The 27,846-nt window shown below is 39.0% G+C and overlaps 1 protein-coding gene across 23 annotated transcripts in view; it reads right to left on the bottom strand.

Annotated features, from left to right (window-relative positions):
- Window positions 1-27,846, bottom strand: part of SETD4 (SET domain containing 4) — a 459,131-nt gene that overhangs the window by 38,406 nt on the left and 392,879 nt on the right. For 20 of the 23 annotated variants that reach the window (XR_009502969.1, XR_009502983.1, XR_009502978.1 and 17 more), the window contains 2 exons: window positions 4,277-4,432; window positions 430-473 (listed from right to left, as the gene is read on the bottom strand). The gene's annotated coding sequence lies outside the window, so the exon portion shown is untranslated. Of the gene's footprint in view, window positions 1-429; window positions 474-4,276; window positions 4,433-13,715; window positions 13,768-14,740; window positions 14,841-27,846 lie in introns of those variants that run through there. The other 3 variants (XR_009502971.1, XR_009502973.1, XR_009502980.1) reach the window with 3 other exon arrangements.

A 27,846-nucleotide genomic window follows, 5' to 3' on the forward strand; every position in this document is an offset into this window, starting at 1 on the left:
ATAACAGGCTTCTGGGTACAAGTTTAAATCAAATTTTCTTAGGAGAGGCAGACATTGCTTATATTTTACAAAGGATATATTTGACCTAAACATGCATAAAACATAGATGATCATATTCTAAACAACCTAAAAATATTAACTCATTTCCCCCTTATTTGGCATTTCCTTTGGCACTTTTGTATGCAATCTGAAATCCACTGTAAAGCACTTGACATACATACATATAGTCTCATATGTGCCCTCTTGAAATGTGAATGTATATAAGCCATGCCTCAATGTAAGTTGACTATAAATTCTTTTCAGGCAAAGACCATGATTTTTGTCGTTATTCTTTCCTAATTATTAAAAATATCTCAAAATACCCACTTTGGTGCTGTGTTTAGATTTATATGATAGATTTGCTTTCCCCAAATGCTGCACTTCTCTTACCACCAGGACTTTGCGTGTGGTCTATCTGGAACATTCATCTCATCCTTCAAGAAATAGACATTAAAAATATGGTTAAAAGATATTATGAGAAACTTTATGACAGTAAACTTGACAATTTATATGAAATGAACACATTCCTTGACAATCACATCTTACCAAACCTGACACACAAAGAAAGAGAAAATATGAATAGCTCTATATTTATCTAACAAATTGAATCTGTAAATAAAAATATTTCCACAGAGAAAATTCTAGGTCCAGATGGCTTCACCTGTGAGCTCTTTTAAATATGTAAGGAAGAAATGACATCCGTCATACACAAAACCTTTCAGAGAACAGAAAAAGTCCAGCTTAATCATAATATCAAAATCTGCAAGGGCATTACAAAATAAAGAAATTATACATCAAATTCACTTATCAGGTACAAAATCCTGAACAAACTATTTGCAAACTAAATTTAGTACTGTATAGAAACGGAAAATACGTTGTGGTAAATTTGGGTTTATCCTAGGAAGGCAAAGTTGGATTAATATTAGAAAATTCATATAATTAACTGCATTAACAGATTAAACATGAAATCATCATATGGTCCTTCCAATAGATGCAGAAAAATGATTAGATAAATTTCAATGCTCATTTATGTGAAAAAAAAAAACCTTTAACAAACTAGGAATATGAAGGGACTTTCATAACCTATAAAGAAAATTCATAGCAAATATACTTTATGATGAAAGTTAAACACTCTCCTTGGGAGTCAGGAACAAGATTCAAATGCATGTTATAATTTCTATCAACATTTTAGTGGAAATTCTAGCAAGTACAAGGAAATATAAACTAAATGTTATGAAAGAGACAAAACATTCATAATTCACAAATGATATGTTATTATGATTTTAGCATCCATGTTCATGAGTACATTTGCATTGTCATTTTTCATCCTCATTCCTGTGAGGTTTGGTCAAGTTTATTCCAGTTTCATAAACTTTTTCAATACTCTGGTATACTTTTTTTATGTATTAGCCGTGTCTCTTATTTTCTGATGCTTTGACTTTAGGAGGTCTTGCTGCTCCTAGAGGGACTGCCCCGCCCCACAGGGTTAACTAATTCCCAAAGATAGTAAACAACTCACCCCTGAGGGTGCCTGTCAAATGTAAACCAATCCAGAGCCCACACACCTAACTCCTTCTTTATCAGGCTTTCATATACCAGGACACTATCCACCTGCCCCAATCGCTCCAGGGTCACGTACCAAACACCTAAGGACAGCTCCTATGCCCCAGAGCCTCCTGAAATTATTCAAAGTAATCAATCTTAAACCTGTTTACCCTGCCTCACCCATTCTTTTGTCCATTGTGGCAAGAAGCCACAATAAAGGTTTATGCCACTGTTTTCCCCTCTCCTCTGCCTCCTGACCACCTGGTGCTTCCTCATGTGCCCCCCATGCCGGGCCATGTCCGTTCTGCTTGTGACCCTTCAGTATAACAACCTGTCTTTACAATGGTAATATTCTCCCAATCTGTTGACCTTGCCAGAACTAAGCAATAATAAAACCTCTTATTTTAAAATATATAAAATTAGAGTTATTCGTGAGAACTGGCCCTCGTCCAGCTCCCCTTGCATTACTGTTCCCTTTCCTTTCAGGTTTCAGCGGCACTGGACTTCTTCCTTTTCCTCTACATGCCTTAGGGTTTTTGCTCCCATGATTCCCCCCACCCAGAATTCTCCTTCCCCAGAGCCCTGCTGGTTCCTTTATCACCATCTCAGGCAAGCCTTCCCTGGCCATGTGGTCTAAAGTAAACCTCTCCCCTGCAGCCCCCTTTCTTTATTATCAATACATTACTATATTTTATTTTATTTTATTATTTTATTTTATTTATTTTATTTTATTTTATTTATTTTATTTTATTTTATTTTATTTTATTTTATTTTATCTTGTTATTCCATTGTACTTATTGCAACCTGAAATTATCTTTGTTTCTTCTGGGTTTACTTTCCTATAGTCTGTTTCCTTGAAAGCCAGAAATCCACCTCATTTTCACTGCTTTAGCCTAGGAGAGTACATGACACACAATAGGGGCTCATCATCATTGTTTGAATGAAGAATTAATAAATGGACACAAGAATATGCCACAAGCCATGGCAGGTATTTGAGAAAATACTTTGGGAAAATAGTGAGGAGACCATATCCCTTAGAGCCAAGGTCCTTTAGGGGATGGTGGGGAAGCGAGTCCTTAGGGAGCCCTGAGCACCCAGTGGGAGAGTAAGACAGCTTGGAGCATAAACACCATCCACACTCGCCCCCCAGCTCTTGAACTGAGACTCAGTATCTGGCTGAAGGCTTGCAATGAATTTGCCTCTTGTGTCACCTAGACTATAGGCTTCAAATAATCAACAGGGAATATTGTAATCAGTGACTATGTTTAATTCTAGAGAGACCCAAACATGCAATTCTTTTCTTCCTTAAAATAAGAGAAGACATCTTAGAAAACGAGACGTTTAAAACACAGATCACTAAGCATCAATTTGGGCATTATCTGAATTCTGACATCATAAGTGAAAACAGTTTTAACTCCACTTAAAAAAATGTCAGATTCAGGCAGTTTTACAACAGGAAATGGGAAAAGGTTAAGGCCTTAACATGATTCAGGTGTCATTTGATATATATGCATAGGAAATAAGGTCAGTTAAAATAATTTTTTTCATCAAGAAATTTACAGCTCAGAATAAAATGATGTTTCAATCCATTTTAACCAGCGTTCCGACTCATTCATGTTTCTTAACATTACTCTGTATTGACCACTTAAAAGCTGCAAACCATGGAAAGTTCGAAGAAGACCTCTGTGCTTATTTCACTAACATTTTAATTCTGGTAAAGTTTAAACTACTGAATGCAGCTATTTTCATGACAAAAAAAAAAGGAGTCTGCCATTAAAATGTGGGTGACTGGAATAAAATGGAGAAATTCATTAGCATCAAAGTTCCTTGGTTCATGAAACAAACCGGTTCAAGGGAGGAAGCCAGAGAAGTGTGAATAAACCTCAACGGTTTTGCTGTTTATTTATAAATATCTATGCACATATTCAAGACCCAACTCAAATATCACTTCCAGGTGACTACTTACTTTTTCCTCTCCTGTTTTCCAGTGTATAAATCTCTATTCTTATGCATATTTCCTTAGATAATAGATATCTCCTCTACTCAACTTTTGGCTTCATAAAAGCAGAAGTCCTCTTTTTGTCGATTTTGAATCCCCAGGCCCTGGCATAGTGTCATACTTTCAAGAAATGTTTATTGACAAAGTAAAAGGGTATTTTAATCAAGGGCCTCCTATATATGTACTAGGTGCTGGTCATTGTTGCTTTAATAGTAATTTTTTTTAAAAAACCCTGATCTGCCCCTGTCCTCAAGAACCTTATATTCTGATTGTGGAATTTAAAGAGGCAGAGGGTTTGTTTACTAGTTACCACTCTGTCTTCACCCACCCAGTTTGCCAGGAGTTTAATAGCAACCTGCCTGTATTTTTTTCACAAAGGGTTTATACTCCAAATATAGTCTTCATCATAAAAAATCAGGGGATTGTGTCACACCATCTTAACACTATCCTTAATGGTATCTTCAAAATTAAGGAAAAAAATCCATAAGATTCCAAACTGTTTATTAAAGAAAAGCCCTGATTGACGAAATGTTTCAGACCATGTCTGCCATATTTTTTAAAGAAAGGAAAATTTTAAATGTAACATGTGGAAGTCACTATATTAATTTAGTTATAAAATATATCTAGTAAAGAGCTGCTTCTAGGTATAATTTATACAGTTAATACGTCCAACTATAAATCAAAAGCACTCACCGTGTGGTGTTTCTAGTGAAATTGTCCCACTCTCCATTAATTTTACTGACTGGAATTTCAGTCGAAGATTAAGCAGTTGATTTTTCAAGTAGTAACACAAATTCTCTTTTCTCTTAATGGAAGATGGTGAGAAAGGGTGTTTTCCACATTTCTGGCCTATGAGGAGAGACAAAGCAGTTTTATTGTACCGGATTGGAAAGACAATGCTCCCGTTTGGATAGGTTGGGTTTTTTTTGTTTGTTTTTTTGGTTTTTTTTAGTCACCTATACACATAGTGTAGAGGCTGAGAATTTTCTCATTCAAGGGAATTATAAAATATATATTTTTAATGGGGAAAATCTGCTATACTAAAAATATAAAAGCTATGTTGTCCCAATGTGTGAAATAATTGTGATTTGAAGTATTAGGGTCCATTATCCCCATAGAAACCCGCACACCTATCACAGGTTGGGTTTTGGTTTTTGATTTGGAAAATATGGACCCTATAATGGTCCATCGCACTCTGTCACCCAAAATGTCCCACAATAAAAGTGTGTGGTAACTCAATCTTCCCCATGGGAATTAGCCAACTCTGATGTTATGAGCAGGTCTCAGTCTAATTTTTTAAAGAGCTACTTGCCATATATTTCCCACCAGACAGTCTTAAAATTTATTGTGACCTTATACACCATATGAAAATTCAGGGTAGTATTGGTAGATCTTTCTTAATTCCAATAATCATCAAGCACCTTTTAAACACTGTTTACTAAATTATTAATCTCCTATTTTTTTTCAACATCTTTATTGGAGTAAATTGCTTTACAATGGTGTGTTAGTTTCTGCTGTATAACAAAGTGAATCAGCTATACATACACATATATCCCCATATCTCCTCCCTCTTGCGTCTCCCTCCCACCCTCCCTATCCCACCCCTCTAGGTGGTCACAAAAAACCGAGCTGATCTCCCTGTGCTATGCGGCTGCTTCCCACTAGCTACCTATTTTACATTTGGTAGTGTATCTCCTATTTTTAACATGGGCTTTTCTAAATTGTTTTCCTAAATCCTGGGAAAAGCACTCCAAAATGATATCTTGTGGAAAGAGAGCACAAACGTACAGCATACACACAAAATAAGTATTTGTAGTCCACTTTCAATTTATTCAAAATATACTCTTCTCTCCCAGTTAAAGGAGAAAATGATTACATATTCAGTTATCTTGAAATAATTAAAAGGTCATCAATTTCCTGTCATGGAAGTGATATGGTTTAATTACATTGTATAAATGTATTGACCAGGCCATGGGGGAGAGTATCCCCCTGAGAGGTTATTATCCTAACAACAATCTGACCTCCACTGAGTGGGATATAAGTGTGTACTTAGAGATTTGTGTATATGTGTGGATTTTAAAATAACTGTAGATTTGGGATTAGCAGATACAAACTACTATATATAAAATAGTTAAATATAAGGTCCTACTGTATAGCACAGAGAACTATATTGAACATCTTGTAATAACCTATAATGAAAAAGAATATGGAAAAGAATATAACTATATGTATGACTGAATCACTTTACTGTACACCTGAAACTAACACAATATTGTAAATCAACTCCTTCAGTTTTAAAAAAAAGAATCAAATAAATATAGCAGGATTTTATCTGAAACAACAATAGAAAATAAAAAATAAAATTGCATTTAGGGCAATTGCATTGAGATTAATTAAGGTTTGGTTTACTACCCAGAGTCCACAAGTCAAATATCATCCAGACTGACAATTTAGGGTGAAAAGTAAGGACTCAAGAGTTCAAAATATAGGGAAGTCAGTTGAAAAATGCAAAGGATTATAGTAAAAAAATAATGACTATAGAGTCTCTGAATGGTAAAGCTGGTTGGAACCAGAGAGAGTTTAAGATTTGCTCATGTTTTTCTATGAGAAAATAAAATACTTATTCATATAAATACAGAATTCATTTATATTAATGTATACAAACTTTCCCTTTGCAAGGACTTTCATCCCATCAGACTAACTATTGAAATTGGGCAAAGAAAATGGCCAATAAAAATGGCAATTAAATAGAATATCCCTCAAGGTAATCATATTTTCAGTTTCCCCTAATCTACCCTAAAACAGCTAAAAGGAACAAGTCTCTAAGCTGAAGAGTTCATTCTGATACCACCCAGTCACGAGTCTACATGAGCTAGGGAAAACCTATATAGTAAGTAGTGTGGAAAAACTCCATTGACTAGCTAGAATGTCAAAATGTAGTATTTCTACCCAAAAGTTTTGTTACAACAAGTGGTAGCACACAATAGTTTCCAATACAGAGAATTTCTTCAAAGTGAGGTCAATTAGAGTCTTAACACACTGTTATTAACACATGGATTAATAATTCACAAAACAGCTTTTTCTCCTCTCTTCACCCCACATCACTCCATGCTTGAGGCTTAACAGATTGCTTGGATACCGCTACAAAGGCCGTTTCTGCTTCATTCATTTGAGCCTGTGCACTGGTTGTCTGTTTCCTGGATGCCACTCCCCACCTCTCTCCCATCCCCACCCGGTAAACAGACTCAACTCGAAGATCAAAGTTCCTAGTAAAGCCCCCAGAGCTGGAGCTGGGCATTTCTTCCACTATTTACCGTATTTACCTCTAGCCATGTCTCAATTATGCAAAGCAGCACAGTAAATGGAAACAACTCTGCATCAGGAGTCAGCTCCCTGTTTTGTCACTTACCACATTTGTGATCCTGAGGAAGCTTCCCAATTACCCAAGCCTTGGACTCCTTATGTGTAAAATTGGAATAATGACGCATAACTAAAAAGTCTTACAACAACTAAAAGAGAGAATTTGTGAAAAGCCCAGCACAGCGCACGGCACACAGGGGCACTCAGCAAATGGTACACCTTCCACAAATCCCATCTCCCTTCTCCAGGGTTCCTTCCAATAACCCTGCAGCCCACCAGAGTGGGGACCCCGGGGACGATGCACCCTATGTTAGGTCAGCACCCTGCTTGCTGCCCCCTGAAGCCCTATGTATACATGAAGTTTCCTCTGGGTTACAGCCTTCTCCTCCTCCTCTGTCTCCCCAGCTGATCCCAGCTTCCAACACAGAGATTGTGATTCACATCATCTGGGGTGAGGTCTGCAGTTGAGTAGTTTTTATTTTTTTAAACTTTAAAAACTTTTATTTTATATTGGAGTATAGTTGATTACAATGTTGTGTTAGTTTCAGGTGTACAGCAAGGTGATTCAGCTATACATATACATATATCGATTCTTTTTCAGGTTCTTTTCCTATATAGGTTATTAAAGTATATTGAGTAGAGTTCCCTGTGTTATACAGTAGGTCCTTGTTGATTATTTTGTATATAGTAGTGTGTATCTGCTAATCCCAAGCTCTTAATTTATCACTCCCCCCAACCTTTCCCCTCTGGTAAACATAAGTTTGTTTTCTATGTCTGTGAGTCTGTTTCTGTTTTGTGTTTTGTTTTTCTTGGGGCGGGCTGGGATATTAACTTTCTTTTTTTAATTTCTATTTTATATTGGAGTATAGTTCATTTGCAGGGTTGTGTTAGCTTCAGGTGTACAGCAAAGTGATTCAGTTATATATATACATATATCTATTATTTTTCAGATTCTTTTCCCATATATGTTATTACAGAATATTGAGTATAGTTCCCTGTGCTATACAGTAGGCCCTTGTTGATTATCTATTTTATATATAGTAGTGTGTATATGTTAATCCCAACCCTTTAAAGCTCTATGTATACATGAAGTTTCCTCTGTGTTACAGCCTTCTCCTCCTTATCTGTCTCCCCAACAGATTCCAGTTTCTGACACAGAGGTTGTGATTCACATCATCTGGGGTGGGGTCTGCAGTTGAGTATTTTTTAAACTCCTAGCAGTTATTCTAATGTGCAACCAGGATTGAAACCCAACACATCCTTCCGTGATCCCTCCAGCTAACGGAGTCCCTCTCCAAATGTACTGTAATTGTTTGTTTCCTAGATGGCAACACCCTTCAAGGTCAGTACTGTGTTTCATTCAACTTCAAATCACTAAAATCTTAACACAATGTCGAGCATTTGCAGACCCTCAAAATCTTAATAAGTAAATAAAAGGGTAAAATGTTGGATAAATGGCCCACCTTGCTAGTCCTCTTTTCTTTTCTGGAGAATGTGTATAATATTTCTCTTACTCACAAAGACACTGAAAAATTAAATCAAGTTTTTTTTAAAAAAGCATATGTTTGGGTGGGATGAATTGGGAGCTTGGGATTGACATATATACACTACTATATATAAAATAGATAACTAATGAGAACCTACTGTATAGCACAAGGAACTCTACTCGGTGCTCTGTGGTGACCCAAATAGGAAGGAAATCCAAAAAAGAGGGGATATATGTAACCATGTGGCTGATTCACTTTGCTGTACAGCAAAAACTGACACAACAGTGTAAAGCAAGTATACTCCAATAAAAAAATAAAGAGCATATGTTTAAATAAATATGTACTGTATAAAGCAAAAGCACTGCCAAATTCCAATAATATATGTTCATATTCACTTTATACAATAAGAAAGCTGAAAGTAGGAATGTTTGTGAAAACGTATCAATTTAGTCATTCAAACATCTCTCTTGAACTCATTTCTTTTTAATTTGTGGCTTTCAGCAGTAACCCTGGAAATAACTTCTTTAAAGTAGAATTCATGGTCGCGGTGACTTTGAACTCAGCTCACAGAGACTGATAGATGCTGAGCTAAACAGCATCTCACTTGAAACAAGACTGGCATGTGAAGCTATGGCCACAGAAGAAGAAGGATCACGTGTGCAGTCAGTGCCACTCCTGGCCCCGGAGCTGGATCAAATTCGAAAAAGCAGAACACAACCAGAATCTACTCTCTAAGCATCGTTCCTCAGGTAAGGCTTGGACACCTCCAACTCTGATCCCCCCACAGGGGACAATTCATACTTGAACGGTGCCCTGGGTGAGTCTATTATTGCTTTGAGGATGTGGGGAATAGCAGTATTCATTTCCAACTGGGTTCTTGACAAATTGCCACAAAATTAGAGCCTCAAAAACTGATAGCAAAAACAGTCCACAGATTTATTCTCTAACAGTTCTGGAGGTCAGACATCCAGAATGAGTCTTAAGGGACTAAAATCAAGGTGTCAGCAGGGCCAGTTCCTTCTGGAGTCTCCAGGGGATAAGCTGTCCCTTGTCTCTTCTAGCTTCTGGTGGCTCCTGACAGCATCACTCCAATCTCTGCCTCTGTGGTCTCATCACATCCTCCTCCATGGTAGTCAAGTCCCCTTCTGCCTCCCCCTTAGGTTTACATTTGGGGCCACCTGGATAATTCAGGATAATCTCTGCATCTCCAGGTCCTTAACTTAATCACATCTACAAAGTCCTTCTTGCCATGAAAGATGACATTCACAGGTTCTGGAGATTAGGACGTGGACATCTTTAGGGGCCATTATTCAGCCTGTACAGACACATAACTAGATGAAAGTAAGATCTGTCCACAAATAATTATAATACAAGGCAGCACATAAAGATGCTCTAAGAGAAGGACAGGTGAAGACATACAGAAGTAGGAGAGGAAATAAGTCCTTCCCACTAAGAAGGGTCAGGAAAGGCCCTGTGGGCTGTAGGATTTGACCTGGTCTTGAGAGATGGGAAGACTTTGGAAAAAGTAAAACTCAAAATATGCCAGTAAAAAAGTCAATAATCGATACTCATTCTTCCTGTGGTGTGCACATACACATACACACACACAGTAAAATAAACCAAAACAATTTTTTGAAAAAGAATGATTGGGAGTATTCTGGACCCTTCAGCCAATGGTATAAATTGATACCAATGGTATCAATTGTGACCAAGGGTATAAATCGATATTATATAAAATATTGAAATTCTGGAACAAGGTTAAACTGAAATCTACGGAACACAATAGTCAAGGAACTGGCTATCTTACTGCATATATATATAATATGTATGGTAAAATAAATATTTTAAATAAATGAGAAAGGGGTAAGTCATTTCATAAATAAATCCCCCGGAACAATTGATTATTTGATGAAAAAAATCTATTTAGATTCTCACCTAAAATCATTCACCAAAAAATATAAATTCCAAGGGAACTTTAAAATTAAATATAATATATCAATATATAAGAAATCAAGAAGAAAAAACTTTTTAAATTTACCATCATTGGAGGAGGTACAATTTACTAAAAGTAAGATGAAAACATTATTATATGTTACTAAGTTTAAATTTTAAGCTTCTCTTCAATCAAAATAAATAAATAGAACAAAATTAAAAGGCAAACATCATATTTGGGGAAAAACAGTCACAGGAAATACTATCTAGACAAAGTACTAATATCATTATATATATAAAAAGGTTAATCAAATTGAATTTTAAAATACTGAAGCTCCAATGGATAAATTGACAGAGGATGTGAATAGGCAATTTCCAAAAAGGAAATATAACTAATCAACAAATGTGTGGAAAATGTTTTCCTTCACTAGTAATCAAGGAATGGGGCATTAAAATAACAATGAAGTAAACTTTGACCCCTATCAAATTAGCAAAGATTTTTAAAAAAATAATAATTTCCACTGCTGATAAGGGGACTGTGAAAAAGGTACTCTCAAATATTGCTGATATTTTGGTATAATCCTTTTGGAAAGCAATTTGGCAAAGAGCCTTGCAATGTTTATACTCTCTAACTCAGTAAGTCCACTTTTGAGAATGGAGCCTAAGAAAGTAATTCTGAATATTCAGAAGCACTATCTATAAAAGGAAAAGAAAAAAATCAGAAGTAATCTAAACACTAGATACAAACACAGTTTTTACATAAATTGTGTATATTCATTTCATTAATTATAATGTAACTTTTAAAAATTATATTTCTAAAGAATATGCAATATATGGAAAATATAAGCATTGCAATGTTAAACGAAAAAAAGAGTAGGCTAGAAATAGTATATACATGATCTTTCCATTTAGAATGAAAACAAATAGAATAAAGATTAGATATAAATACAAAAAAATATTAACAGTGTCTGTCTTTGGATAGTGAAACCATGGATGAAATAGATAGATAATAGATAGATGGATAGATATTTGTTTGTTTTAATTATAAGATATCCTTTTGTCGTCATTGTCAAACTCTTACAGTTTGTCACATAAAGCTTCATTAAAAACTAATTTTAAATGCCCCCAATTAAACTTTTTTCCTACTGAAAATTTTCAGGAAATAAATTTTTTCCATTTTTTAAAAATAAAAACCGGTTTTTGTTTTTAATTTTTTTTGTTGTCTGTATGTAAATAACACAAGAATTACAAATTTAGAATCTCCTTCAAGAGAATACCCAGACCACTTTCCTTCTAAGACAATAGTTATCTGGTACAGCATTTTAAATCTCCATTGATTACACCATAACCCTCATAAAGTGTTTCTACTTGCTCATAACTTCTCCCGTAAGCTCTGAAATTCAAATAAGTTATGCAGTTTTTTTAAAATTCTAATCTAGGTTTTTTTTTTTGTTTTTTTTTTTTTAATTTTTATTTATTTATTTATTTATTTTTAAACATCTTTATTGAAGTATAATTGCCTTACAATGGTGTGTTAGCTTCTGCTTTATAACAAAGTTAATCAGTTATACATATACAATATGTTGCCATATCTCTTCCCTCTTGCATCTCCCTCCCTCCCACCCTCCCCATCCCACCCCTCTAGGTGGTCACAAAGCACCGAGCTGATCTCCCTGTGCTAAGCGGCTGTTTCCCACTAGCTATCTATTTTACATTTGGTAGTGTATATATGTCCATGACACTCTCTCACCCTGTCACATCTCACCCCACCCCCTCCCCATATCCTCAAGTCTAATCTAGGTTTTGATATATATCTGTCTAGAGATAAAAGCTAAGTTGATTTCATGTCTTTAAAAAGACCCTCAAATATTACATGTGCTTCTAATCTCATTAGCAATTAGTTTTTAAACTGTTTGCTCATTGAACGTAACATTTGCAGATAATTTTAAGAAATGATTTTTCAAATTGCTTTAATAAATTCATCAAATGACGCCCCACTGTTGGATTTGGCAAAAATGGAGTTTGAGGTTGAGGAAAAGAAGGGATGCAGGCCCAAGAGCCCAGACAATCTGGGAGCCAGAAACCAGTGGCCCAGCAAGATGCCTGGTCACATCCAGAACCCAGGAGCCACTTGGCACTGGGAACGAAATGCACCCTTCTGTCTTGGACACCAGACCTGGGATGCAGCCAAGAACGGGGCTTGCCTTGGGGGACTTTCAGGAACCTTCCTGCACCAGCCCTGCCCCTTCTCTCGCTGGAGCTCTCCCTCTGCTGGGGAGTAGCCAGCCATGCAGAGCAGCGTCCAGGCCCTCTCGGGAGCCCTGCTGCCATGGACCAGGCAAGGAGCCCTGGTCAAACGTGACATTGCCTTTAGGACACAAGGAAGACTTGAATATCTCCCTGAACTTCTCTTGCCTGGTTTGTAGCCGTGTTGGATCAGGCCGGAAACTGTGACCTCCTGATACACAGTGTCTAGACAGTATGACATCCAAACCACATCAGCAGACCTCATCTCCTCATCAAAAATGTCAACATTCTGGAATTGCCCCATCCAGAATTGTAGCCACTAGCCACATAAAGCCATTTAACGTTAACTTCAAATTTATTAAAATTAAATAAAACTTAAAATGCAGTTCCTCTGTTGCAAAAGCCATAGTTCAAGTTCAGCCAGAGGTGTCTGGTGGCTGCCACCTCAGACAACACAGGTCTAGACCATTCCCACCATCACAGAAAGGCCCACGGGGCAGCACTGTTCCAGAACATACTGGCTCTAGCAGGGAGTCAACGGGCCCACTTCCCCCATTTCTAAGACAGTAAAACTTAGAGGATCTGACTCGAAAAAAAAAAAAAAAAAAAAACAGGGAAGAAGCTCAAATGCTGTTACCATTTAATTAATTAATTAAAATTTGCCTTCAGCCCCATCCATATAAAATAAACTCCTGACTGTGGTCAGCGGTTACATGCAGACTTTGTCATTTTGCTTACTGACTACACATTTTCATTGATCAATTCTAAATTGGATTATTGTTAGTTTTAAAAGCGCCTGAGCAGCAGAAAGTGGCCATGTGGCAGGCAAAGGGGAGATTGATAGCAGAATAAACAGGGAAAGTGACAAGATTCGAGGCTGAATTGATCACTGTCAGCGGGTCCGTGGTCAGCTGTCTGCCCTTTAGTGCCCAAAGTAAACATCAGAATAATGTTTAGACAAACACATTTGATTTTTGAGGTAATGGGTATGTCAACTAAATGACAAACCTTAGAAAGGTCAAAGGGATAGCCATTTTTCAGACTCTTTCAACCATTAATCGTTGATTTTGGTAACAGTGCTCTGGTAGGCAGAGCGGGGAGAGAACGTCGGCTTGTGTGCGCTGTGTGATGCTCCAGACAGACCTCCCCAGGATTCACCTGGTCGTCAAAATAAAATGCTGTTGTAAGCGAAGAGTTCCTCCTTTAAAAATGGCACTCAGCATCTCAGTTGTCCAAAGACAATCCAAAATGCAACCATCTTATTAATCCTTTGAAGGGACTCAGTCCATTAGCACCCACTAAAATCATATTTCTGTGGCCTGTTATCTACAATAAAACAAAGCACAGCAAATCCATTCCTAATCATCCATTAGCCTCTGAGAAATTTATAACATTGTTCGAAACACAGGAAATCACTGGTGAATCACAAGTATCCAAAATTATAGTTTGGTACAATTCACCACTTGCTGGGACATTTTTAATGTGATTTTTTCCCCTTTGAAAATCATACATTAACTATGACTTACAAGGCCAATCAGCACTGATGGTGACTATTGCGAGAGTCCCAAATTCACTTGGTTTATCTGATCACACAAAGCATTTTTTTTCTTTTGCCTAGAGGGATGTGACAGATGAAACTGGATGGGAATGGAATGTAGGTAGAGATGTTCCTGCCTCCAGAAGGAGCTGAGCATGACCCTGCTTCTCACAGAAGAATGTCATGGTGTTCTTGTGTGCTGGCAGTTGCTGCATGCAAATCATAATTTATCAATCTATTGAAATTATGTCACTTGCCAAAATGTTAGGACTCTCTAAACTCATCAAGCACATCAATGTACATAGGAAGTCAGAGAAATGTGAAGTGTGTATTTGAGTCCTACCTGTAAATACACATGCCATGGCACGGAGTGCACATCCCTCAGATAAAATAGTGTAATGAGTAGGAAGCATAAACCATATAGAGGTCTATTGTTTTGCTGTGTAAAATTCCAGCAAACTCACTGTGCAGCTTGGGTACTTAGGAAATAAGTCTTTGAATATATCTGCAGTGTGGGAGTGTCTTAGTCAGCTTCAGTGCCATAACAAAATACCTAGAGTGAGTGGCTTGAACAATAAAACTTTATTTTCTCACAGCTCTCGAGTCTAGAAGTCCAAGATCAAGGAGCCAGCATGGTCAGTTTCTGGTGGGAGCTCTCTTCCTGGATTGTAGACAGCTGCCTTCCTGCTGTGTCCTCACAGGGCAGGGAGAGAGAGAGAGAGAGAAAGGGAGAAAGCAAGCTCTTTAGAGTCTCTTTTAATAAGGTCACTAATCCTACCATAAAGGCCCCATCCTCATGACCTCATCTAAAGCTAATGACCTCCCAAAGGCCCCACCTCTGAATACCATCACGTTGGAGGTCAGGGCTTCAACATATGAATGTAGGGGGCACACAATCAGTCCATAGCAGGAGGCATGAGGTTATCAGCTTATGGAGGTGGATGTTACTGATGTTCACCAATTTCTAGTTCTTGTCTATTTCTAGTGATGTCTTCATTACACTTCTCCGTACCCTTGGAATTAAGTTTGGCCATGTCATTAGTCATGGCTAATGAAATATGAGGCATGTCACTTCCAGGCTAAAACATGCCACTGCTGTTGCTCAGCTCTCCTGTCATCTCTTACGCTATCAAGGTAAGCCCTGAGCCCCTTGTGATTGTGTCATAGGTGGTATTCCAGTTACCATGCTGCAGAAGAGCTGAGCAGCTTAAAAAAAGCATTGACTTATACTCATGGATGCTGTGGGTCAAGAATTTGAACAGGGTAAAAAGAGGATGACTTGTCAATGCTCCATTATATCCGAGGCTGGGAAGTCAATGGCTAATGTCTAGAATCATCTGAAGTCTTGTTCATTCACATATCTGGTGCTGGGGAAGATGATTCAAAGGCTAAGACTGCCACCTTGAGTGCCCACTGTAGACTCTCTAAGTGGTGGGGACTTGCTCACAAACGGCAACATCAAGGCAGTCAGATTTCATACATGGTGGCCCAGGGCTCCAGCAAAGAAGGCAGAAACTACATGGTCTTTTGAAGCCAGCTTGGAAGCCACACATATTACACCAGGTATACGCTATTAGCTGAAGTATCAATAAGCTGGCCCAGGTTCAAGGAGAGGGGACACATATACCATCTCTCCACCAGAGGAGTGTCAAAGAACGTGTGTGCATGGCTGGAGTCGGTGGGGAGGGGACTTCTTAAGACCACTACTGAGGGTGTGGAATGCCTGTTTGGAGCAGAGCCCCACTGCCCTTCCACAAAACCATGTGGAATAATAATAAACTCTTACTGTGTTAAGCCACTGAGGTTTTGGTGGCATCTGTCCATGCCCAACCCAAATAGAATATCTCCTTAAGTCCTCAAAGAGTTAATGAGCTTCCTCCATAAATATCAAATTAACCAAAACAGGAAAGGCTTCTACTTCAGAGGAGTATAGCTCCAGTACTAAATTCATGCTTCAAAAGCAATCAGGTTGGAGTGTATAACTGAGTTACTTTGTTGTACAACAGAGATTGGCACAGAATTGTAAATCAATTGTACTTCAATAAAAAAAAATTTTATAAAAAAAAAAAAGCAATCAGGTTACGCAACTTTAAACCAACATCCCCCAAACTGTGTTTGGAGGAACACAATATATATGTCCAATTTTTTTAGCTAGAAAACGGAGGTTCCCAATAAAGCCACAATAGCATGTACCTGCCCCCAACTGCCTGCTAAGTGGCCATGTCAAACATCGGAGATCAGCCTCAACACTAACCGTCAAACAATCCTCTCCTGAGTCCCAAAAACTACTTTCTCTAAGATCCATTCCAGTATAGTTCCTCTCCAAACCCACATTATGTTTGTATCTTTGTGTATGTAAATTCCTGTCTTTGGTCAACTTTGGTGCAGAGGAGAGAGTATGGGTTTGAATTCTACTATTTGACCAGTTATTTCCAATAAGTATGTCAAAGTATAATTCTATGTCTAAAGTTGAACTAAAAGCTGGATTGGGGGGTGAGGGATCTACTGAAGACTTGTTAGCGAAGGCTAAGGTCTGAAGTAGCTTTTCATCTCCCTAGGGAGGCAAGATGGGCACACAAAACCATATTAGTCATCTGATCGTGTATGATAAGGACATTATCAGATTCACGAGAAAGGAGATGAGAATTGGTTAAAGTAGAAGGAGACAGCTTTAGAGAGGGAACTGGATTCAGCTTGTCTTTGCAAGGCAGACAGATTGGACTGTAAGGGGAGGAGAAAGAATGCACAGAATGTGTAGAGGCAAGAATGCTCAGGGGAGGATGTGGTGCAAGGAAGAAACCAGACAGCTGGACTATGTACAGTGTCCTCACAAAGCATCAAGTTATCAAAGTTATTGATAGTTCCAAAGTCATTGTGATCCAGTGGAGAACCTGACTCAGCCCACTTCCCAAGGGCTTCAGACCAGATGGAAAACTAGGTTCCTCTTATTTTATACTATGACCTGGAGCAGCTTGAAAAAAGCAAGAAAAGTCAAGAGTCTGGGAGGAGGTGGGCTGTGAAACAGAAGGTCCTGGGCACAAATCCAACTCTGCTTCTCAATCGCAGATGAGGACAAATGAGTATGAAATTCTCATGAACATGACTTCTCTGTGGATTAGTTTGACACTGTGTGTAATGTTCCCAGCACTGTTATGGTTACATGGTAGATGCTCAAAAGAAGGTGTGTGTTATCATCACCATCATCATCATTATCATCACCATCACCTCATTAACAAAATGAAAGATCCCAAGGATAAATTCCAAGCTATGCTTTGGAAAGAAATAGACTAGAAAGATAGAGATTTGTAGAGAACACAGGGCTCATGAGTCCTGAGTCAGCAATAGAATGTGCTTCAACTAAAAAAGTTAATTTAAGAATATTTTCCATCCGCGGTTTGTTGAATCTGCAGATGCGGAACCCGCGGGTATGGAGGCCGCGTCAAACATCGTAGTAATGAAACTGTAGTAATGAAACAAGGAAAGAGCAGCATTATAAAATCCCAATGCAAGTTAGTGTTGACTTCTCAGGAGGAGTGGGGAGGACAGATGTCAATGAACATTATTGGCAGTTCTTGGATTGTGCAGAGGCTTGATGCCTGTAATGTATCATTAATAAATGAATAAGTAAAATGGGAGAGTGCCATGCACGAACCGATGACGATAGCTTAAATATCAAGTAAAATCAAATACTGCCCAGTTCTGTACTTGGTTATGTGAATGATGAGAAAATGTCCTCATGTAGGAGTCTTCCATCCTCTGAACACTGAAGCAAAATAATTATACTCATTAAAGAAAAAAAAGTTAATTTAAGAATATCATTTTAAAAAAAGGAAGTACTAATGTCTGCTGCAACATGCAACATGGATGAACATTGGAAACACTATGCTAAGTCAAAAAAACCAGATGCAAAAACCATATTGTAAACTAGAGATGATCATACTAAGTGAAGTAAGTCAGAAAGAGAAAGACAAATAGCATATGATACCATTTATATGTGGAATCTAAAATATGACACAAATGAACTTACCTATGAAACAGAAACAGACTCACAGACATAGAGAACAGACTTGTAGTTGCCAAGGGGGAGGGGTGTGGGGGGAGGGATGGAGTGGGAGTTTGGGGTTGGTAGATGCAAACTATCGATGTTATATATAGAATGGATAAACAACAAGTTCTTACTGTGTAGCACAGGGAACTATATTCAATATCCTGGGATAAACCGTAACGGAAAAGAATGTGAAAAAGAATGTATATATGTGTATAACTGAGTCACCTTGCTGTATGGCAGAATTTAGCACAACATTGTAAATCAACTATACTTCAATTAAAAAAAAATAGAAAAAGACCATATTGTATGAGTCCATTGATATGAAATGTCCAGAACAGACAAATCCATAAAGACAGAGAACAGATTAGGGTTTTCCAGGGGTTCTGGAGAAGAGGCAATGGGAGTAACTGCTTAATGGGTTCGAGGTTTCCATTCGGGGTGATGAAAAGTTCTGGAACTAGACAGTAATGATGGTTGCAAAACATCATGAATGTACCTAATGCCACTGAATTGTACACTTTACAGTGGTTAAAATGGTAAATTTTAAATTATGTGTATTTTAACACAGTAAAAAAGTGGCATCCAAATATATTAGCAGAAAAGTAACATTAAAAATCAGGGAACTAGTGGGAAGCAGCCACATAGCACAGGGAGATCAGCTTGGTGCTTTGTGACCACCTGGAGGGGTGGGGGGGAGACGCAAGAGGGAGGAGATATGGGGATATACGTATATGTATAGCTGATTCACTTTGTTATAAAGCAGAAACTAACACACCATTGTAAAGCAATTTTACTCCAATAAAGATGTTAAAAAAAAAAAGCAGGGAACTAACTCTCTCCTAACACTCAGAATTTAAGACCCTAGTGAGATGACGGTACAGTATGGATGCATGACGTTAAAAATGACTGATAGAGAAACTGAAGAGCAATAAAAATAATAAAAAGCCTAGAAAAGAGACACTGTGCCAAAAACTGGTCAGAGATGGAATGACTAACACAGACAGAGGAGACAGCAATAACGTGTAGAAATCGGAGAGGTTATCTGAGATTATCTGACTGTCCATGTACGCTCTATTAAAATAACAAGATTGTCCTTGCATAATTCCCCACTCTAATTCATTTCAGCAAAAGTCCCACCCCAGAACCCCTGGGGCACTGAATGCCAACTATAAATAAACCGTGTTTATTTATAAACAATACTGTGAAACAATACTGTATTGTAATCAATTTTCATATTTTCCCAAATTTCAATGCATAGAGAAACTCGAATCTTGGTGTAATATTTTCCCCACGAATAGGGAAAGTTGATACTTTCACCATTTGGAAGACAGAGAGAGAAGGATGCTTTCTGGAGAAGGAGTTAAAAGATGTTAAACTGAGTAGAAAGTGGACCATTGTGCACAACTCTCCCCTCACTACAGCTGGTCATCTGCTGGAACCAGTGAGCAGAGGGGCACTTGCCGTCTGAGAGGGAAGTGGCTGAATTAAGGAAGCCCTTTATTTGGAGGAAAGCCCTTTATTTGGAGGAAAGTTTTGTCAGCAAGGACAGCTACGGGGCTGTGATCAGAACGCCCAGCTGAGGCTACCCCAGGAGTCCTGTAAGAGAAAGGCCTGAGCTCGTGCTGTCAGGCTCAGCTCTGAGTCGGCAAACAAATATACAGTTTTTGAGTTAAAGTTTCATGTAGTGCTATAATAATTAATCTTGCTTCGATGTTTATAAGGTCATCATTTTGGAATCTGTAGACTGACAGTAATAACTCTACGTATCAGGCTGCCTGAATCCAATTACAAATATCTCATCTATAGTGGCAGCAACTTGGAGTGAGGTGAAACTTGGAAGAAAGGCTGGAAAAGTTCCATCCGGACCGCTAGCCTGAAAAAACTGCTGATAAACATGAAACTTATCAACAATTCTGAAATGTCTTTCCCAGATAGAAACATTTTACGCTATGAGCTTTTTGAGGACTCTTTTTCGGAGAAGCCTTACTGCACACCATGGGTTCAGAATGCAAATCACCACCTACAGTGGAAGAAAGAGATAAATTTAAAAAGCAGATTTTCAGAGAAAAACCCAAAGGAAGACAAACAAATGGACAAATGGGGTAGGGGAGGTGAGATGAAGGGACGGAGTGAGATGAGGAGGGACAGAGATGAAAATAAGAAAGATCCCAAAAAGGAGACTCACTTCATCTCTTCAAATTTCCTAGTGTCCTGATGGAGTAATGGGAGATTCCAACACAGATGGCAGGATCTAAGTAAAGGATCAGGGGACATCAGCTGGCTTTTTATTTGTTCCCAGACCCAAGCGGTGTCCACCTCTCAGCTGACACCTCTGTCACCCATGGGTGGCCCCTGATCTGCTCCAGCTAAGTTTGTTTCCTTGTTGACCAACACGCCAACACATCACAACAAGAAGGTGGCATGGAAAATGACTTAAAACATGCATCATGCTCATAGGAAGAGAGTCAGTCTTCTTATCTGCCCCTGCAAAATAGGAATTGCACAAAAGGACACTTTGTCATCGTAAAAGAACGATGCGCAGCCAGGCTGACCCGTATTCCTAGGGCTTGGAGAACGAGGAGGCCAGTCAAGGCTCTATCTCCCCTGACACCAGGGCGCAGGGCCACACTCCCATCTACTCACTTAGCTGTGAACGCCAAAAGTTCTGCAATCCTTTCTAGACTTTAGAACCATAAGGATTACAGTGTCCTATCTCAAGAAGAAAGGAAGTGCCTTTTTTTTTGGATTAGGTTTGGTTTGTTGTTTGTTTTGCTCTGTTTCCACTTGCTCTCAGGTCAGCTACCCACTCTTCAGAACGGAACCAGACTTCCTCTGCACTGTGAACAGGACCCTGGCTTTTTCCCCAGGCCTCCTGCAGAACTTCTAGCACCTTCCTCACACAGATTGCAGGTAGGAGATTAGAAGCACAGAGCTCTGGAATTGGAAGGATGGAAAAGAAGATGTAAATAAAGGTCCACCTTTCAATCTCCTGGGACTCCAGTTCAAATTTAAGCGCTCAAAACAGTGACTCTCTCCTAGAGAAAGGGAGCCGCTGTTCCATCCACAGTGCAACAGGCTGTTTCCTGGCTGGTGCTGCCCATCTCTGGGCTAAAGCCAGAGTGCCCACTGCATGAGCTGTGAGCACACATGGTCCAGCAGAAACCCCTTCGTTTTCCACATCTGTCTCTTTAAAATGTCGGTAAGGTCCACTTTCTCCCTGCATTGCATCTGTTTCCCTGGCATCCCACGTTTCTGTTACAGAGAGCTAAATCCTTGATTTATTGCTTTCTCTTTTTAAAAGTAAGACAATGTAGGTTCAAGACATTTAGCAAATGTCTCCAGCTAAGCCAAAAATTTAAAGATGAGGAAGGATTTGGAATTCCCTATACTATTCTCCTGTGACCAGGTTGTGTGTTGTTTGTTTCCCGGGCATGTTGTGATACGAGGCTCTTTGACTACATATAAAGATGTCTTAATTGGTCTCAGTGATTTCCAGCTTGCAAGACATCACCTAGAGCTAGACTGGTACAAATTTTTAAAATTTTTAATTAGCATTTTAAAAATTAAAAATAAACCTTAGAGTTAGATCAGTCCATATTCAAATGCTCTGGGCATCAGTCCCAGCTACTCACCAGCTGGTGACTTGAGACCAGTTACCTAACTTCCCCATGCCTCAGTTTCCCACATCTACAAAACTCTGATGAGAATTCCTGCCCTACCTACTTGGCAATACTAAAATGGGAAAATGCTACGAATTATAAAGCATTCAAAGGTGCTGTCTTATGACTGAGAATACCAACTTGTTCACTGGGGGACTTGCAGGTTATGCTCAAGTCACTGGAGAGTAAGACACAAGTAACTTCCTACTAAACTACTGAACTACAGGGCTTCTTCCAGAACCCATCCATGTGAGTGCTAGTAGCTACCTTTCCATCTACGGTACGGAACACCTGTTTTTACAGAATGATCATCTGAGTGCAGCTGTTTCCAAATCTAAAAATAAGTCAAGGTATAAGCAATCTTTAAATTTTTAAATTATATGGTAAAGTCAACTTTTTCCCCTTTGGTGTACAGGTCTACGAATTTTCATACGTATAGATTGGCCTAACCAACACCCCAATCAGCGTACTGACCAGTTCCATCACCTAAAACATTCCCTTAATGGACACATTCTTTCTCCCTCTCCCCACCTCACAGCACGTGCAAGCATGGATCTGTTCTCCAGGTCTATTCTGACCTTTTTGGAAAACGTCATCTAAATGGAATCATACAGTATTCAGCTGTTTGAAACTGGCTGTTTTTCACTCAGCATAGCATCTTTGAGAATCATCATCAAAGTTATTGTCTGTTTCTTTTCATTACTAAATAGTATTCCCTGGTACTGATGTACCACAGTTGGTTTAACCATTCACCTGGTAAAGGACATCTGGTTTATTTCCACATCTTAGCGATTATTAATAGAGCAGCATAAACATTCACATGTAAGTTGTTGTGTGAGCCTAAGTTTTCATCTCTCTAGGGTAAACACCTAGGAGTGGGATTGCTGGGTCATCCAAATCATTCTTTTATAGTGACAGGTAAATTTCAACATCACATTAAATCTCCAGATTTTTTTTTCAAGTCAATCTCTTAAAATAAGAGACTAAAAACACTATTAAACAACACTCAAAAACTCATGTACTCTACCCTCTCTCAAAATTTGAGGTTTTGATATTTTTGTGCTATTTTTGAGTGTTTTCCATAGATATTTAAAATGTCATTTTAGCACATTGTAAATAATTTTCAGTGATTCTATCAAGAGTTATTTTTATCAGCTAAGAAACATCCATTTGACTTTCTGAAATAAAGACAAAATAAAGCTAAGTAGAAAGGGGGTTCAACATCAGAGTTTGAGTTAACACAGACCGGATCTAGCATAATTTTGAAGCCACTAAGGCTGAACTTTATGAAGAACACTCCTTCAACACTACTTATCAAGTAACCCTTGGGGTGTTTGAAGATACTTTTTAGGAGTGCCCCCAAAGGCCTGGATTTAGCATTTGTTAAGCAGTCCTGGAGGAAGCCACAGCCCCTGGAGTTTTGTGAGCCAGTCTCTACGTGGTATCTCTTGCCCTGAGCCTCATGGGTCCCACGGGCCCCAGAACAATCGTCATTCCCATGGTTGAAGATGACAGCATAATGTCAGTGTACTTAAAATTCAATTTCATTCTTCCTAATCTATGCTCCATTATGCAGGCCTTTGAAATAGTCTCCGAAGAAGGTAAGCCTTCTATTGATTCCCATTCTCCTACATAGCAACTGGTGTGTAGCAACCCATAGTATAATATGAGGGGGAGAAAATATTGATTCTAGGAAACTTAATATTATTAAAAGACAGTTGTATTAAATCTCTTTCCTGGACTTAGCTGAGCGCTTTTTTTTTTCTTTCCCATTTTCAGAAAATCAATGAAGCTAATACCCTTGTTAGTTTTAGAGTTTCTACGACAGCAGTTTCATGTCATCATAGAACCATCGGAAGGTTTGTAGGCTCAGCGCTCGAAGCTTGCAGCCCTTGACTGACTGACGATAATAACATTCTTCTCTTTAGTTTTTTCTCTTTAGCTATTCTGCCACTCAGAGGGGGCAAGTTGTATTCGAATTACATTTTCCATGTTATCTGTTTTCTCCGGTGTGTAAAAGTCTCAAGATAATGCTTAGCCTTCACCATAAAATGCCGCCTAAGTGCCTATGATAAAGTTCATTTAAAAAATGCAATTTGCAGTTTGAGAGAAGTCTAAAGAAATAAAACCAACAGGAATCAACATGGCGGGGGGGGGGTTGCTTGATGGAGAACACCTGCCAACTGAAAACCCCAGAATCTGCTATTTAAGACTGTGTAAGTCACATTGGTTTTTCTGTGGACCATCCAAACATGAGCTTTCCTTTTTATAAGAAGCAGCTGCTTCTGATTTGTGACAAGATTAAAGCATTTTGGAATCTCTTTCCAGCATCCAAGTTCTGATAGAATGTCTGCTATGTCATTATCAAATATAACAAGACTGTAATATGGCTCCAGAGTCAATGAACCAAAGACTGGAATCTTCTTCTAATTATATAATATGAAACTTCTTGTAATTCTGATGCCATGAATTTGGAATTTGTGATTAATATGAGTTAGACTGCTAAGCAAGCATTTTCATCATAGATACTGCAAACAGTATTTTAAAAATAAGATGGCAAGAATAATGCTGAAACTATGTGAAAAACAAACTGTTTTCAAACCCCCTCAAAGACTTTAGAAGCCACAATTAGCATGCAAATATTTGTGGTGCTTTTTATAGTTATTTTATATCCCTTTCCTCTGGCTCCTCTTGAGAGTGGTATTCTCAGCTTCCAACTGACCAAGTCCACCTGGACATTTCAGACACCATGAATTGATTTGCCCCAAACTGGACTGCATATTTGTATTTCTTGCTCACTGTCTCTCTTCCTGTTTTCCCACTTTCCATGAAAGGACACATCTCTACCGTCACCTAAAAGAAAAATCTGAAAAGCAACCAAGGACCGTTGGTTGACGTTGACACTGTTTAAGAAATATCTGTCTAACTTGACTCCTCTCCCCTAGAATTCATCCTGTTGCTGCTTCCTCCCCACTCACCGGACCCCTGAAAGGCCTCTTACCTACCAGCATCTCTGGGTGTCCCAGAGACACCCTCCTGAAAAAAGCAAAGCATCAGATCATATTGAAAACTGACCTTGGCTTCATATCGCCCATCAGATAACATGCCGAGTCACCAGCACCCTGTGCTGGGAAGGCTCTGGACTCAAAGATGATGCACATGAGCTTGAGCAGATACCAGAGCAGAAATGCCTGCGTCCTCTTTGGCTGAAGGTGGGAGACCCAAATGGCTCGAACAAGAGTTTTTGTCAGTGATACTTATACAAAATGGGTCATAGAGGTGAAGGGGGTCCAGACCAGTGGAGACGTGAAAATCAGCCTGAGACTTTTTGACTGTATCCCTCCATCCGTGGGGAATCATGGTATGTCATGAGCAGAAGAGGCAGAGAGAAGCAATGTCTAATTGGAAACACCAATACCCTCCCCTACTGCCACACAAACAACTAAATGATGTCATTAGGCTACTAGCTATTTTTGCTAGTGACTACTTCATTAGTCTGTCATGGGAAACAAGGACAGAAAGAGAGATTTATTGACAAGTAACTCTTTAGGAGCTTCCCTTGAATACACTTTGAATTTTTAAGTAACACTTTGTACTGGCTCTACAGACATAAATAGTGTTTCACAGATTTACAATGTATTAGTAGTAGTATATAGCTTAACTGTGATGGTCCTTTCTCCAGAGGATAAAAAAATAGAAATATAGTACATCATCAGATAAAGTACTAACATATTAATGAGGGGACTTCATTTCTTTGAACCAAAGAAAACAAAAAAATATGATGACGAATGCATTAATGAGTGTTTCAAACTTAAGTGCCTGGTCCTTTTAGTCCAAAGGCATTTTATCAGATAATCTCATTCTAAGTAAGACACAGTGGTCCTATGTGTTATCGCCTCCATTTGAGAAGATCATTTAAAAATCATTTAAAAGGGAGTTGGTATGTATATACCACAATTTGTTTATCCAACCATCCACTGATGAACATTTGGGTTCAGTCATTTAAAAAAACGAAGTACTGACACATGCTATAACACGGATGAACCCTGAAACATTATGCTAAGTGAAAAAAGCCAGGAACAAAAGACATGTTGTATGATTTCATTTATATGAAATGCCCAGAACAGGCTAATCCATAGACAGAGAAAGCAGATTTGTGGTTGCCAGGGGCTGGAGGGAGAATGAGGGATGACTGCTTAGTGGGTACAGGATTTCCTTTTGGGGTGATGAAGTTGTTTTGGAACTAGATAGACGTGGTGGTTATACAGTGCTGTGGGTCTACTTAATGCCACTGAATTCTTCACTTTAAAATGGTTAATTTTGTGTTATGTGACTTTCACCACAATTTTAAAAGGGGGGAGGCGGTCTGTAGATGGTCATCCAGGAGGCTGTTACAGTGAAATTTCAGACATTGTGGCAATAGGGTAGAGGTTTCCTATTAAAGAGCTTTCTCAGGGTCCCTAAATCACAGGAATGAGTTTGCCTTTGTCCAGGACTGAACTTGCCTCAGATAAAAAGTCCTCACTGTGGCTTGTCTGGGAAGCCGAGGTTAGCTCGCAAGAAAGGAAGGAGAGTTGGCCTCAACCTTCCACTGGCATGGATCCATCCTCTGTGCAGAAAAAGAAATAATAAGTAACTAATGCTGACTGGAATTAATTTTATTATTATCCTTATGCTATGCTGACCTTTTCTTTTCTGTGGCCTAAAATTAGATCTTGTGTTGTTTATCCAACTTTTGCCTGGGATTCTTTTTTAAGTTGTATTGATTCCCTACTGCTGTGGCAGCAGAACCAAGCCAAGGCGAGACCTGGTGGTTACACACAGTTTACTTTATGGTTTCACCCTCGGACACAGACCGAGGCAGCGACATTTGTTTCTGGTTACTGATGACACATGTGTTTCATCTTTCTTTCTCATGCCCCAGGCTAACCTGGGAAGCCTACCCAGGGCCTTACGCAAGGGAGCCCCTGGTTGCTGAGGCTGCAGACTATAGAGTCTAGAAGTCTGAGACTTGAAGACCCACCCACCCGATTCCCATTGGATAAGAATGCCAGCCTTTCTCAGGGCAGGAAATCAACATCGTGAGGGCCAAGGATAAAGAAGAAACTAGATGGAAGTGAGCTTTGAGTAGGTATAGTTTTGCTGTCCTGCTTTTTGATGTGAGTGGGTGTACATTCAACTTTGCCTTTCTATGAAAAACATCACCAGGAGGAGGGCACAGCTGTCAGGGTCCATTCAAACGACAGAAATCACTCTAGTTATTTTAACAAGGAAGATGTAATGCAAAGAAATGTTAACTATAAAAGATGTTTAACTATTTTATTTTTAAAAAGGGACCCTAAGGAAGTAGCATTACCTTTAGGATGAGGAAGAGAGATCAAAGGACAAAGAATTAGGAGAGAAGTCCCCTCTTGCCACCCACAAGGCTGAGACTCAGAGCTCATCAGAGGGGACTCAGCTACCACAAGAACTTACAACCTGCTGGTGGTCAAGAAGCATTCTGGAAGGCAAAGGCCAGAGATGGTCTGGAGAAGCAGCCTGTCATTGTAGGGGTGTGTGTGGGAAGAGCTTCTGGGAAGTGGCCACCAGCAGGGAGAACATGGCCGGAGGTCAACAGCCAGAGTTCAGCTGCATAGGCCACCGGGCCACTGCAGAGGAGGGTAACGCTGAATCCAGAACTCTGAATCCAGAACTCAGGAGCAAAGAGCTTTCACCTTGCATTGCCATTCTAAAACCCTCCTGTGATGAAGTTAACATTTGGCCAGTGGGCAAAGGAGAAATGTTTAGAGGTTCCAGCTCCAGTATCACAAATCAGGGCAGAGAAGAGTCAATCTGGAGCTGGGAGACAATACATTGACACTTTGCACAGATGGGGACCCCCATTCTAGATCTGGTCTCACTTCAAGGGCAGGCAGACCCTTCACCTCAGTGAACTGCTATCATGGTATCTCCATCCCTGGGAGGAGCACGGACAACATTCTTCATCAACTCCA

The sequence above is a fragment of the Balaenoptera ricei genome, chromosome 4 (assembly GCF_028023285.1).
Source record: "Balaenoptera ricei isolate mBalRic1 chromosome 4, mBalRic1.hap2, whole genome shotgun sequence".
In the NCBI taxonomy this organism is placed as follows: domain Eukaryota; kingdom Metazoa; phylum Chordata; class Mammalia; order Artiodactyla; family Balaenopteridae; genus Balaenoptera; species Balaenoptera ricei.